Raw genomic sequence first — 13,247 nt, forward strand, 5'->3', positions numbered from 1 at the left:
ATATTAACACTTTTCTTGCTATTAAAGAAGATGCCTGTGTTAATTTGTCAGACTGTATCAGGAACTCCATGGTTTAGAGCCAGGGATCTGGTGTTTGCTGGCTGCTGCTTCGCTGGCTTGAGCCATGGGAGGCAATAACCCAATTAAGGGGCTATTTAAGCCTGTCTCCCACCTACTCTTTTTCTGGATCATTAGCCCATTTACTGTGTCCAAGCCTTGAGTTTAGGGTTTCTACAAGTCCGGTTTTGACCCAAATAATCTGGATTTCAGAAGGGCTGCCTGAGTCAAAACTGCCTGCCCGGTTTTCCAAATTAGGAAAACTGGGCAGGACTCTCCTAAAATCACCATTCACAATGGCATAGCCCTGACCCATGACATCACTGGGCTGCCTTTTACATCATGTGATGTCAACACCAGCCCCCTGTCCAACTCTCCTGTCACAGAAAGGTGCCAATCCTACATGATATTCTAGTTTCTGCTCCTGAGAGTCCTCCTGTCCGAGGATCCTTTCCTGAGTTCCTGTCCTGTGAGTTATGTTCCTGCCCTGACCTCACTAACTCTGGTTCTGACTCCCTGGTTTTGATCTCAGCCTGTTATCTGTTTGTATGCCGCCCCACCTTTGACCTTCTGTCTTTCTCATGGATTTTTTTTGATTGTTGCCTGCCCAGACCTTTGCCTGTTTTCAGACTTGTCTTTTTTTGCCTCTCCTTGTATTCTCTGTATTTCTTATCAAATCTTTTGGTAGTTATTCAGCACATTGGCTCCTGTCTGATAATTTAGTGTGCAATCCTAACATACTGCTTTGAACAGCTCACCGGCAGCACTGAGCACTTACATTCATCTGAATTGTTATTCCACAATGCAAATTGCATGTAGGGATAAAGGACTATGGCACACACAATGCTGTTTCAGGCACATTAAAGGGGTTGTTCACCTTTGAGTTAACTTTTAGTATGATGTAGAGACTGATATTCTGTGACAATGAATAGGAAAGGCCTGAATTTCATTATACACACACACACATACACACACACACAGCAAATTTACCCTGATGTGTTCTAGAATATGGAAACGACACTAAAGCATTGCTACACAAGCCTGAACATAGTTGGTTTGTTCAGAATTCAAATGGAAACAGGAAGTTGTGAAATGCCTTGCCTAAAATAACTGAATGGAAGACTTAACCAGTTTTTGCTGATTCATATTTGCCTCTTAGAGGGAAAAAAAAGGATCTGCTGATGTCAGCTTTGGCTTAAGGCTATGGTGAGGTGCCTCTATCGTTGTTTTATGCAACCAGTACTGAGTCACAGACTTGCGTAAATGTATTTCCTGGAACTGCTTTCCACTTACTGCAGATATAGTGCACTGTAGTACAAGTTATACATTATATTATAAGTATGGGACCTGTTACCTAGAATGCTTAGGACCTGGGGTTTTCCAGATAACGGATCTCTCCATAATTTAGATCTTCATTAAGTCCTAGAAGTACTAGAAAATCATGGAAAAATTAAATAAAACCAATTGATTTTGCTTTCAATAATGATTCATTATATGTTAGTTTGGATCAAGTACAAACTATTGTTTTATTATTACAGGGAAAAAGGAAAGCATTTTTAAAAATTTGTATTGTTTGGATAAAATGGAGTCTATGGGAGTTGGCCATTCCATCATTTGGAGCTTTCTGGATGACAGGTTACTGGATGACGGGTCCCATACCTTTACAGGTATGCTCCGAATTATGGAATGGCCATCTCCCATAGACTCCATTTTCTAATTGGACCAGTGTTGTTAGTGGAGTACCGCAGGGCTCTGTACCAGGTCCCTTGCTTTTCAACTTGTTTATTAATGACCTGGAGGTGGGCATTGAAAGTACTGTTTCTATTGCAGATGATACTAAATTGGACAGAACTATAGGTTCCATGCAGGACTCTGCCATTTTGTGATTTGTCTAAGTTGGGAAACTGGGCAGCAAACTGGAAACGATTTTCCTTCGATCAGAAATTGGCTAGAAAGCCTATGGGGACCTTCCCCATAGGCTAACATTGATGCTCGGTAGGTTTTAGGTGACGAAGTAGGAGGTCGAAGTTTTTTTTAAAGAGACAGTACTTCGACTATTGAATGGTCGAACGATTTTTAGTTCGAATTGTTCGATTCGAAGTCAAAGTCGTAGTCGAAGGTCGAAGTAGCCAATTCGATGGTCGAAGTAGCCAAAAAAATACTTCGAAATTTGAAGTATTTTTTATTCTATTCCTTCACTCGAGCTAAGTAAATGTGCGCCGAAGTGTGTCGGGAGTTTCCTTAAATGAGAAGGATCTAGGGTTTTTGTAGATAACAAGTTGTCTAATTCTGGGCAGTGTCATTCTGTGGCTACTAAAGCAAATAAAGTTCTGTCTTGCATAAAAAGGGCATTAACTCAAGGGATGAAAACATAATTATGCCTCTTTATAGGTCCCTGGTAAGGCCACAACTGGAGTATGCAGTGCAGTTTTGGACTCCAGTCCTTAAGATGGATATAAATGAGCTGGAGAGAGTGCAGAGACGTGCAACTAATGGTGGCCATAGATGCAAAGATCCGCTCGTTTGGCAACATCGCCAAACGAGCAGATCTTTCCCCGATATGCCATTAACAAACATGGGTGTAATCTGATTGTTCGGCCAAAATCAAACCTGACCGATCGACCAAACGACCGATCTCCACCGGACGAAAGATGTCGGCACACACCACACACGATCCGAAAATCGTACAAATCCTCGATTCGTACGATAGGATCTGTGTGTCTATGGCCACCTTAAATTGGTTAGAGGGATGGAAGACTTAAATTATGAGGGTAGACTGTCATGGTTGAGGTTGTTTTCTCTGGAAAAAAGGCGCTTGCGAGGGGACATGATTACACTTTACAAGTACATTAGAGGACATTATAGACAAATAGCAGGGGACCTTTTTACCCATAAAAAGGATCACCGTACCAGAGGCCACCCCTTTAGACTAGAAGAAGAGAACTTTCATTTGAAGCAACATAGATGGTTCTTTACAGTCAGGACAGTGAGGTTGTGGAATGCACTGCCGGGTGATGTTGTGATGGCTGATTCAGTTAATGCCTTTAAGAATGGCTTGGATGATATCTTGGATAGACATAATATCAAAGGCTATTGTGATACTAAACTCTATAGTTAGTATAAATATGGGTATATAGAATTTATGTGAGAGTAGGGAGGGGTGTGTGTATGGATGCTCAGTAGCGATCCTAGAGGGGGGCGCGCCCACATTTTCAATGGCGCGCGGGCTGCCGGGGGGGGCCCTGAGGGGGTGCGGGCCCAGGCCTGCTCGCACCCCCTGCTCCCCCGGTAGTTCCGCCACTGTGGATGCTGGGTTTTCATTTGGAGGGGTTGAACTTTATGGACTTTGTATTTTTTCAACCCAATTTAACTATGTAACTATGTAATCTTTATTGGTATGGAGATCCAAATTATGAAAAGATCCACTATCCAGAAAACCGCAGGCCCAGAGCATTCTGGATAATAGGTCCCATACCTGTACTATTAAACAAATAAAGGCACCCAGTTCAGTGGGTTTATGTTGTGCAAAAAGAAAACACTATATACAGGTACAGTATATAGTGATACATTCATTATGCTTCACTGAAATGGCAATAATTCACCTAAAATTGCACTGCGGTAAAAACATCTTTATCTATGCAATAGCACATACAGTAAATTGCCCTACATTACCAGAGAAGCTCATTTCCACCATTATTATTGGGAAATGTAATAAAAGTTGCAAAGAGAAAAAAGTGCACAAATACGAATAAAAGGTTGCTTTTTGTAATGTAATGTTGATGTTATGATGTTGAGTCTATGCTGTGTGATCTTGTGACAATTTTGTGAAAATACACAATAGCAACAACGTTATCATAAACAAGTTGTAAAACATAAATACAACTCAAAGTTAATAAATGGTGATGTCCAGGATTTTGCTATCACTTGACGTTCTGCTAGAAGGAGGTTGTTTAACAACCTCCTTTGGTTTTTGGGTACTGACTCATGGGTGGCATCTAGAAGGGCTTTAAAGGGGTCAGGCTTTAGAATGATGTGTAGTATAGAGAATATCAAGCTATACAGTCAAATGCAGAAGTGAACCACTTTGGCACAGGTCCACCATATGAGGGTCATTGTCCCGCGGACTGTACACCTCCAGAAGCAATTCTTATTTGTCTCCAGATATATCCTGCCAATTCTGGCTGGGGTAATGTACCATCTGAATAACACTTTATATCCTGCCTCTAAAACTATAGTATTCAGGGAGCCACCCTTGAGATTGGCCCATATTTGTAACCATTCCTTTTCCGATAGCTTTTTCCTGAAGTCTGTTTTCAATTCTAAGATATATTTCAAGTCCATTAGGTTTTCAGGTGAATTGAACTGTCTATATAATAATGAAATTGCACCTCTTGTATCCCCAGCCTTACACCACCTTTCATAGAACAATGACAGTACCTCCTATGATTTCAAGGAGGCCCAACAGATTGAAATGTAGTGTAAAATTTGGTGGGCCCTGAAATTTTTCATTGAGGGGTAAGGTAAAATTCTCTGTTAGGGCCCCCAGTGAGTATGCCCCTCTTGGTGTTAACAAAGTGTGTACTGAAGTAAGCCCTTTATATTCCCACAATTGAAACTGTGATTGGGAGATTCCCGGGGGAAATTTGGGGTTTCCCAATATGGAAGCTGCTGGTGTGTGTGATGTGAGTAAGTGATATTTAGAGGCCACTGTATCCCAAATCTGAAGGGAGTTGGTTAAACAATCACTGCAGTTCTTGTTCCTCATTCCATTGGGAAGGTAGGATGATGCAACATATGGGGAAGTATAGAAATGTTCCAAGTCTACACATAGTGGTGGTGTGTTAACTTCATGTAGTGCCGGTAGATGTGTTAATTGTGTGGCTCTATAGTAATTCCAGCAATTGGGGAAGCCCAACCCCACTTGTAATGTGGAGGAGTATAGAACCGATTTACTAACCAATGGGATACTTTTCTTCCAAATAAACTGCTGCATTTTTGCCTCATGTTTCCCAAGTTTCTGACGTTGAAGCACCAAGGGTAATGACCGAAAAAGTATAAAAGTTTCGGGAGTAAATTAATTTTTATGGCCCAGATATGGCCAATCCAGGAAATGTGGTTCTTTCTGCAGTTTATTTAATTTGTGATATAATGTGGGATAATTTTCCTGATATAAGTTATCATATCGAATTGTTAATTTAATTCGCAGTAGAGGAGGGGGAATTCTCCTTCCACTGAAGTTGGAAATTTAGAGCAAGTAATTTGACTGTTTCATGAGCAAGTGCTAGGTCCTTAGTGGGATTTATGGTCAATCCTGAGATTTGAGAGAACTTGTGTAGTACACTGTACAGATTTGGGAGGGTTGTCATGGCAGGTCTTGTTATAAATAAATATAAATAAGGATGTTAATATATTAACATCCCCGATAGCTATTGCTAAAGGTTCAATCACCAGGTCGAACAACAGGGGCAAAATTAGGCAACCCTGACGCGTGCCTCTGGATATTTTAAATGCATCCGAAGAACAGGGACCAATATTTGCATACAGGGCTGATATCCATGCAATAAAGTTGTTCCCAAATCCCCATTTATGTAATATTGGTATATAAATAAGGCCAAAGTATAGAGTCAAATGCCTTCTGGAAATCGAGTTTAAGAATCATAGCTGGCTGCTGTTGTTTTTTGGCTATCATGGTAAGTAAAATCAACTGTTGTGTTGCTTCTGAGGCCTGCCTGCCTACAAATCCAACTTGGTCCCTATGGACCAGGGACAGTAAAATAGTGTTCAAGCATTGTGCTAAGACCTTGGCTAATACTTGAATATCAAGATTTAAGACTGAGATAGGCCTAAAGTTCTTACATTCTGTGTAGTCAGTCCCATTATTGACTTTTATTACAGTCCCCTGCTAATTTCTTCTAAACATGGCACCTTGACAGCTTCTTAGACATCCAGAGGAGTGGGCTCTGATCTGATTGGTTGATATGAAAGGCAAAGGGCGCATGATAATGATACTGGCAGGTTTTTTTCAGATTTTTTTCAGCAGAAAAAGTCTCTGCTGAGTGGCGCTCATACTGTAGTACACTGGAGGAGGCCAGTGTCATTTTCAGTCAAGAGGAGCACCAGCCCCAGGTCTTAGTTTAGAGATTTATATGTTAATCTAAATTTTAAACACAATACATTGTGATGATGGTTAGGAAGTTTTAGTAGTCTTATGAATTACAGTAAGGTCTATATTATTCTTTCTGTCTATTTGTCACTTGAGATGTGTATATCTCCCATATACTGTAATGCTAATAATGGCATCTATACATATTAAAGTATCACAGTTCTTAATAACAGTGTTAGGACATGCAATATGTCCTTATAAACTTAATCAAGCTACATATTTTGGTGACACTTTTGAAAAATGCAGCTTTTATAACCTCTAGGGGAAGTGCTGAAAGGGGAAAAAAACTTGAGCTTGGACACCACCTGCTGGCAGCAACGATTGCTTCTTCCCGGCCTTTATTAGGACCAACCTTTTTATGCTATTGCTGTGTTTCGTCATTCAAATGCTCGCTTACATCCACGAATGCAGTGAGCAAAGTACAAATTTGAGCACAATTGTTTTTTCACTACAATGCAGCATCTTCCCCAGAACTACAGCATCATTGAGGTCACAAGGGAGTGGATTTAACACAATTGTGCTGCGCTTGGCACAAGTGCATCTAATTCACCTAAAAGTACATTGTAACACACTCCCCACTGCATTGCCACTCTGTTGCACTTTCAGGAGACAAATCGATGTTTTCATTAAATAAATCAGGGAGACAAGTTTTTTACCTGCCTTAAGTGTTTTACATGCCTTGTTTTTCTCCAGTGAAAATGCATCGTCGAAATGCTAAAAATTGCCCTTTCTGCCCCCTGTTGCTGTCAGTGGGAATTGTGTGAAAAGCTTAGCAATGACATTTTCACTGTAATTCTTACTTCGAAGAGCTCATACTGTATACACAGAGCCAGGCAGAACTGATGCAGGTGTGCATATATTTTTGTATCAATGTTTATATCTAATGAAACGTAGTTAATAAAATAAATATTCTCAGTTTAAAAAGGGCAGCACGGATTAACAAATAGCCTATTAGGTGACCACTTAGATGTTTAGGCACCAGTATATTCCCTTTTCAACATTAGCTCAGAGAATAGGGTATTCTTTTTGGCTGTTTTTTTTTTTAATTAAGAAATGTATATGTTTTTTGTTATATTTAGCACTAAACAGAGGAACAACTTAAACTGAAAGTAGAGTGCCATTCTACTTCAGGTAAAACAAATCAGCAGCCTATAGAGAAGCCCTTTGTATAATGAGCTCCTTATCTCACAGCCTAACAAGGGCTCCACGCTAGGAAATGGAGGGTTTTGCTTGCAGAGGGTTTCTCAATGGACTGCTGATTTGTTTTGATTGCTTTTTCTACCTTGAATAATCTCACAACGCAAATGTTTGATTATTTATGAGAAACCCTGAATGTAAAAACTTGAATCAATGCAATTGGAGGGAGGGGAAATTCGAATACTCAAATTGATCGAGTTATTGGTGAAAAAAACGTAAATTGCTTGAATGAATTAAGTTTTCGAGCGCAAGCCACTGAAAAAACCCCGAAAATCATGAAGGCTAAAAACATCTTCGAGGGGATACTTTATTAAAGGTCAGGTTGTGATTTTAGTTTTTTGAGGGGGGTAGTTTCTGTAAAAACTCACATTTTTTGGGATAAAGAAAAACTCAAATTTTTCAAGATTAGGCAGTGATATGCTGAAATAATTTGCAATCAGTTTTCATTTTATTATTTGGAGTTTTGGAGTTATTTAGCTTTTTATTCAGCAGCTCTTCAGTTTCCAATTTCAGCAATCTGGTTGCTGAAGTCAAAATTACCCTAGCAACCATTCACTGATTTGATTAAGAGACTGGAATCTGAATATGAGAGATTCTGAATAGTAAGATGAGTAATAGTAAAAAGTAGCAATAACAATACATTTGTAGCCTTACAGAGCATTTGTATTTTGATGGGGTCAGTGACCCCCATTTGAAAGCTGGAAAGAGTCAGAAGAAGAAGGCAAACAATTCAAAAACAACACACAAAAAAATGAAGGCCAGTTGAAAAATTGCTTAGAATAAGTAATTCTATAACATACTAAAAGTTAAAGTTAACTTAAAATGAATCACCATTTTAAAATACATTTAGCTTTGTTTTTCAGGTATTTCAGAGACACATTAATGTTCAAGTGAAAAGTAAAATCATTTTTACAACTATATTTTACAAATATATTGTGACAGCAAAAGGCAATAGTACTTTGTGATTGGGGTATTTGCTCACCCTGATGTTGATGTAGTGAAACACCCGATTGAAGCTGAGTGAGAAGGTGTTAGGGTTTTATTTAATTAATATTATACCTGTTATCCACTTAACCAGAATGTTGTGACTAATATTGTGAGTTGTAGTTCAAGCTCACCCTGTGTGAAAAAAATGACTCAGGATTTCATTGGAATAATTACTGGACGCTTTTTCTTTCTTAATACTGCCTTTATCTTTGTTTATATTTTATTAATAATCACAAAAAAAAAGCTGGTATGTACTTACCCCAAAAGGCTCACAGCTGTAATTGCATCCAGAGATGTTCCTACTACTTATCGACTTATGGGGGACTGCGTGCAACCAACAAGTCTCTTCTTTTAATAATGTTTGCATGGGAATTAAAAAATATATACACCCTATATGTGTTACGTATGTTGTGTAAACTTTCAGGCTAGAATTTCTTTTTTGTCTATTGTAGGTATGATAACCCGCTATTAGGTATGATAACCCGCTTTAGCCAAGTGAAAGCATAAATTAAAAGCCCTGCATACAATTTAGTAAAGTAATCCTAACTTCTTCTTTAAACCCCCCCCAAATTTTTTAAATTATAAACAAGTCAAGTCTTTTCTAGACCTGCATAGTATAAAAAATAAAGATGTTTTTTTAAATCCTTCTCATCCTCATCAAACATAATAATGCTATATGCTTAAATGCTCTTTGTTTACTGGGCATTTAGTCACTTAAGGAAATGGCCAATTGCAATTACTGGAAAGTAACCTGAGAGAAGCATTTTCAGATAGGGGAATGCGGAAATGTTACGTGACACACGTCTATCCAATTGTCTGTTCAAAGAAAGGTGAAGATGAGAGAGTTGCTAATCTTACCCAAGGCACTTATTTTATTAGATGCAAAATAAGTTAATGATGGATAAACCCTCTGAAGACAGCTGCAGCAGCAAGCTTTAAGCAAGTTCTCACTTGGGCATTAAGACAACCCTGTGGTTGTTCTGTACATGTATAAAATATAAAAGTCTTGTGATGACGAAATGAGCTGTTATCTGATGGCCATTTAGAACATTGTCTTTGACTGCAAGACCTTGAATGGTGTCAGAGGCAGTTTGGCAGAGCGCATGCAATCGATCACCATGTATCAGGCTCATATCTGTCTTCACTGAGATACTGTGACATTTAGAGGTTCATATGAGCAGCAAAGAAGAGCTGTCTGGGGCAGACAGTGTGACTGCAGTGTAGAACACCTGGTGCCTGTACTTAATGTTGTCATTAGCAGGCGTCAAATTCGCCTATTATAATGCTTTGTGATCAAACCAAAGTCAAAAAGCACCTGTCTCGTTCATTTTGTTAAAGCTAAAGGTGACATCTTTCATTTTTCAATACACTTTTTTAATAATGTCTTGCCTTTATCACACATCATCGTTATTCATTTCTTCCAATGTGAGAAATCTAGTCCTGTTGTGATGCTCAGTTTATAACGTCTAATAAAGTACTTTGGCTGCCGGGAAAGTTGGCAGAAGAAACTTTCTACCCTTTTGACCTTAGCACTGCAACTCTAAGTGGTAAACTAAAGATTCATAAAAAGTTAATGAGATGGGAAATTAGTCCATTCTCATATTTCAACAAGCGAAATTTCACCAGCATCTCTTCATTGGCAGAGAAAACCGTTCTGAAGTGCTAGACACTTAGACTAATGTCCTGCTCGCTAAAAGTACCTGTTTCATATTAAATAGCTCACACCAGCCATCGGAAGCACAGCTGAGATGCCCAAACACAAAAAACTAGAGGCCTCTGAAAATGACGGTAAATTTATGTTAAACCTCTTATGCTTTGCATTTGGAAACTTAGACCTTTCTCTTTAAGTTGATATTCTTATATTAACTTCTGCTCTAATTATCTAATCCAGCATGAGTCCTTAACTTCTCTACTTTCATTTCTCTGGGTGCTTCCGAATGTAAATGATGTCAGCTACTAAAGTGAAATAAATGATTTATTTAAGATTATGTGGAAAATAGCATTACTAGATAGGAAGAAATCAATATCATTAGTATAATAGAACTTGATGTAAGGCATACACCTGCTTAATAGGTTTTTGAGCTTGATATATAATAAACTTGACTATACAACGTGATATAATTCGATTTTGTTTAACAGTTTTGTTTTCTGTACACTTTAATGTTAAACCCATGTTGTGGGTTAGAGGATAATTACATTGAAATTCTCCCCTTCAAAAGAGCAAGTTTAGAGGTTACAATTCTTGGAGCAAAGATTTAATCAGAACAAAGGAAAAGTATTTATTTTTTTGGAAAGACTTTAGTACCTCATGATAAATAACCACAAATATGTAAAACCTCTGTACAATTCCTTGGTGTGTTGTGCACATACCCATCTTAATAATGCTTTGTCTTAGATACACACTTGGAAAAATATTGTGGAGAAAAAAAGGACTTGCTTTAAGCTCTATAGTATTGTTTAAATTAGATAAATAAGCTTTCAAATGTCATTCTATAATAGGAAGATATACCGTAAATGACATATAGGTGTTTTTGTGCCTGTTAATATTGTGCAATGTTTAACAGAGATATTTAGAACAATGTTTAACAGAGATGTTTAGAACAAAAGCACTAATACATTTTACAAGTTGTATGTGCAATAATGGAAGTGAATTGAATCTATTTGCTTTTATGTGTGAGGTCAGGTATACTTCTTTTCTCTCCAACAAACAGCGATCTTGTCATCATTTATAGCAGAGATCCTTGCCATCTTTATAAAGCTGTATGGCCAAATGGAAGAATTTCTTGCTATTGCAAAGTCGCCACAAGTGTTCTACAGGCTTTTTTTGTGAATTTATCCTGTAATCACATGAGCAATTGTCAGCTTTAGTAAACTCGTCTTGTAGGTTATTCTCGTTTAGCTAAGGGAACACTGACTTACCAGTGTCTATTGTTGATCTAGCCTAATGCTGGGCAATAGACAGAGGAACACCTCAATGATTGGCTGCTGAACCGATCCATCTTGTAGTGTCAGTAGTGACTTAAAAAAGTCTAGGCAACTGACACAACCCATATTACTTGGCCACAGCATCTGAATTCGGCTGTTATTGTGGAAAATAGCTAGATTCTCACTAGAGATACATTGGATAGGCAAATTGGTGAACTCTTTCCCAGTGCTCAAGTATCCATTGTGCATTACTATATATATATCTTATATATATTATATACTATTATATATATAATAAATGTTGAGTTTCTTTGATCAGAAAGCAATCAAAGGAAAGTAACTCATGTCATTTGATGTAAAATGCAAAGATATGGGTAAAACAATAAAACAAATACAATATTAAATGGAAGAGGAGTTTAAACATGTATTTATACATATTTTCATATCCTATCTATTAAAACAAAATAAATAACAGCTAGGCAAGAACTGCAGTGTCTTCATTATGACAATTTATTCTATAATATTCTCCTAGGAGATTTGGCCAGCTAACTTTAAAGGAAATCCCAAAGCTGAAGGAAATCTGCTCTAAAGATTTTTCACTGTCAGACTATGCAGACTATGTAATTACAGGGTGAAAGTAGGGTTGTTTTCTAGATTTCTGTTAATAAACTGGACAATTTTATGTAAGGAGATCGGAAATATATGGGGGAAATTGTTTAAAATTTGAAAGTTCCATATAATACTTTTTCATAATTTTATTTCCAAGGCACTGTTCAAGGCCATCTCCTTATAATGTTTATAATTGTCTAATTATTATTAGACCATAGACATTTAAAGGACTAATCACTTGTGTCATTAACTTGACAGTGGCAAGTGGTTCAAAACTGAAATGCGATTTATTGTCATGAGTTTCATGTGCTGATAAATGAGCTACACAAAGTTTAATAGCCATAAAGACATCCAATAGCTGGGTACCTACTACATGGTGCAGGTTATGATCAAGTGTATTATACATAGGCCCTTTTTACTACTTTTCCAACATCAGGGCCTTAGGACAAAATAATTCACCAGATGTAACAGATGTAACACTATATGATGTAGTGTCCTCCACTGAAGATCAAGCTGTGTTCAGCAGCTTGTGGTCAGACAGAAAGTGTGTCTGTGTGGGGCAAGAAAAGGAAACAAATAACCTTTATTTAATATATTTTTTGTATGAGCTATCAGCTGGCAGCTGCTTCATTTTCAGTGCAATAATTGATATGTTGATTGGCAAAATCAGCATTTATCACCGGAACATGGATGCCAATATTCTTCTGTCATAGTAAACTCAATGATGCTATGGGATCTATTATCTGGAATGTTTAGCAACTAGGCATTTCTGTTTAACAGATCTTTCTGTACTGCAGAGCTGTATGATGTGACCCTACTAAAATTATTTAAAGGGTTAGTCTACTTCTATCTTAACTTTTTGTATGGCGTAGACAGTGATATTTGAGGTAATTTGCAATTGGTATTAATTTTTTATTTTTTTGCTGTTTTCTAATTATTTAACTTTCCTGTTTAGAATTTCAGCAGTTATCTGGTGGCTAGGGTTGAATTTACCTTAGGCAGTGACTTAAATAAAGACTCAAATATCAATTATTAGTGGCTTGAATAGAAAGATAAGTAATTACAATTAGCAATAACAATAAAATTGTAGTCTCACAGTTTTGTGGCTGCTTCGGCCAGTGAACCCTATTTGAGAGCTGCAAAGAAGCAGAAGATCAAGGCAGATAATTCAGAAACTTTTAAAAGTAAAGACTGAGGTGAACTACCCCTTTTAATCTAAGTTTACATCTTATTGTCATATTAATACAGAGAAAAGGGCAAATCGGTAAAAAATTAACAATTTTTCATTAAACAGGACATTATAGGATTT

Source organism: Xenopus laevis, chromosome 1L, assembly GCF_017654675.1.
Source record: "Xenopus laevis strain J_2021 chromosome 1L, Xenopus_laevis_v10.1, whole genome shotgun sequence".
Classification (NCBI taxonomy): Eukaryota; Metazoa; Chordata; class Amphibia; order Anura; family Pipidae; genus Xenopus; species Xenopus laevis.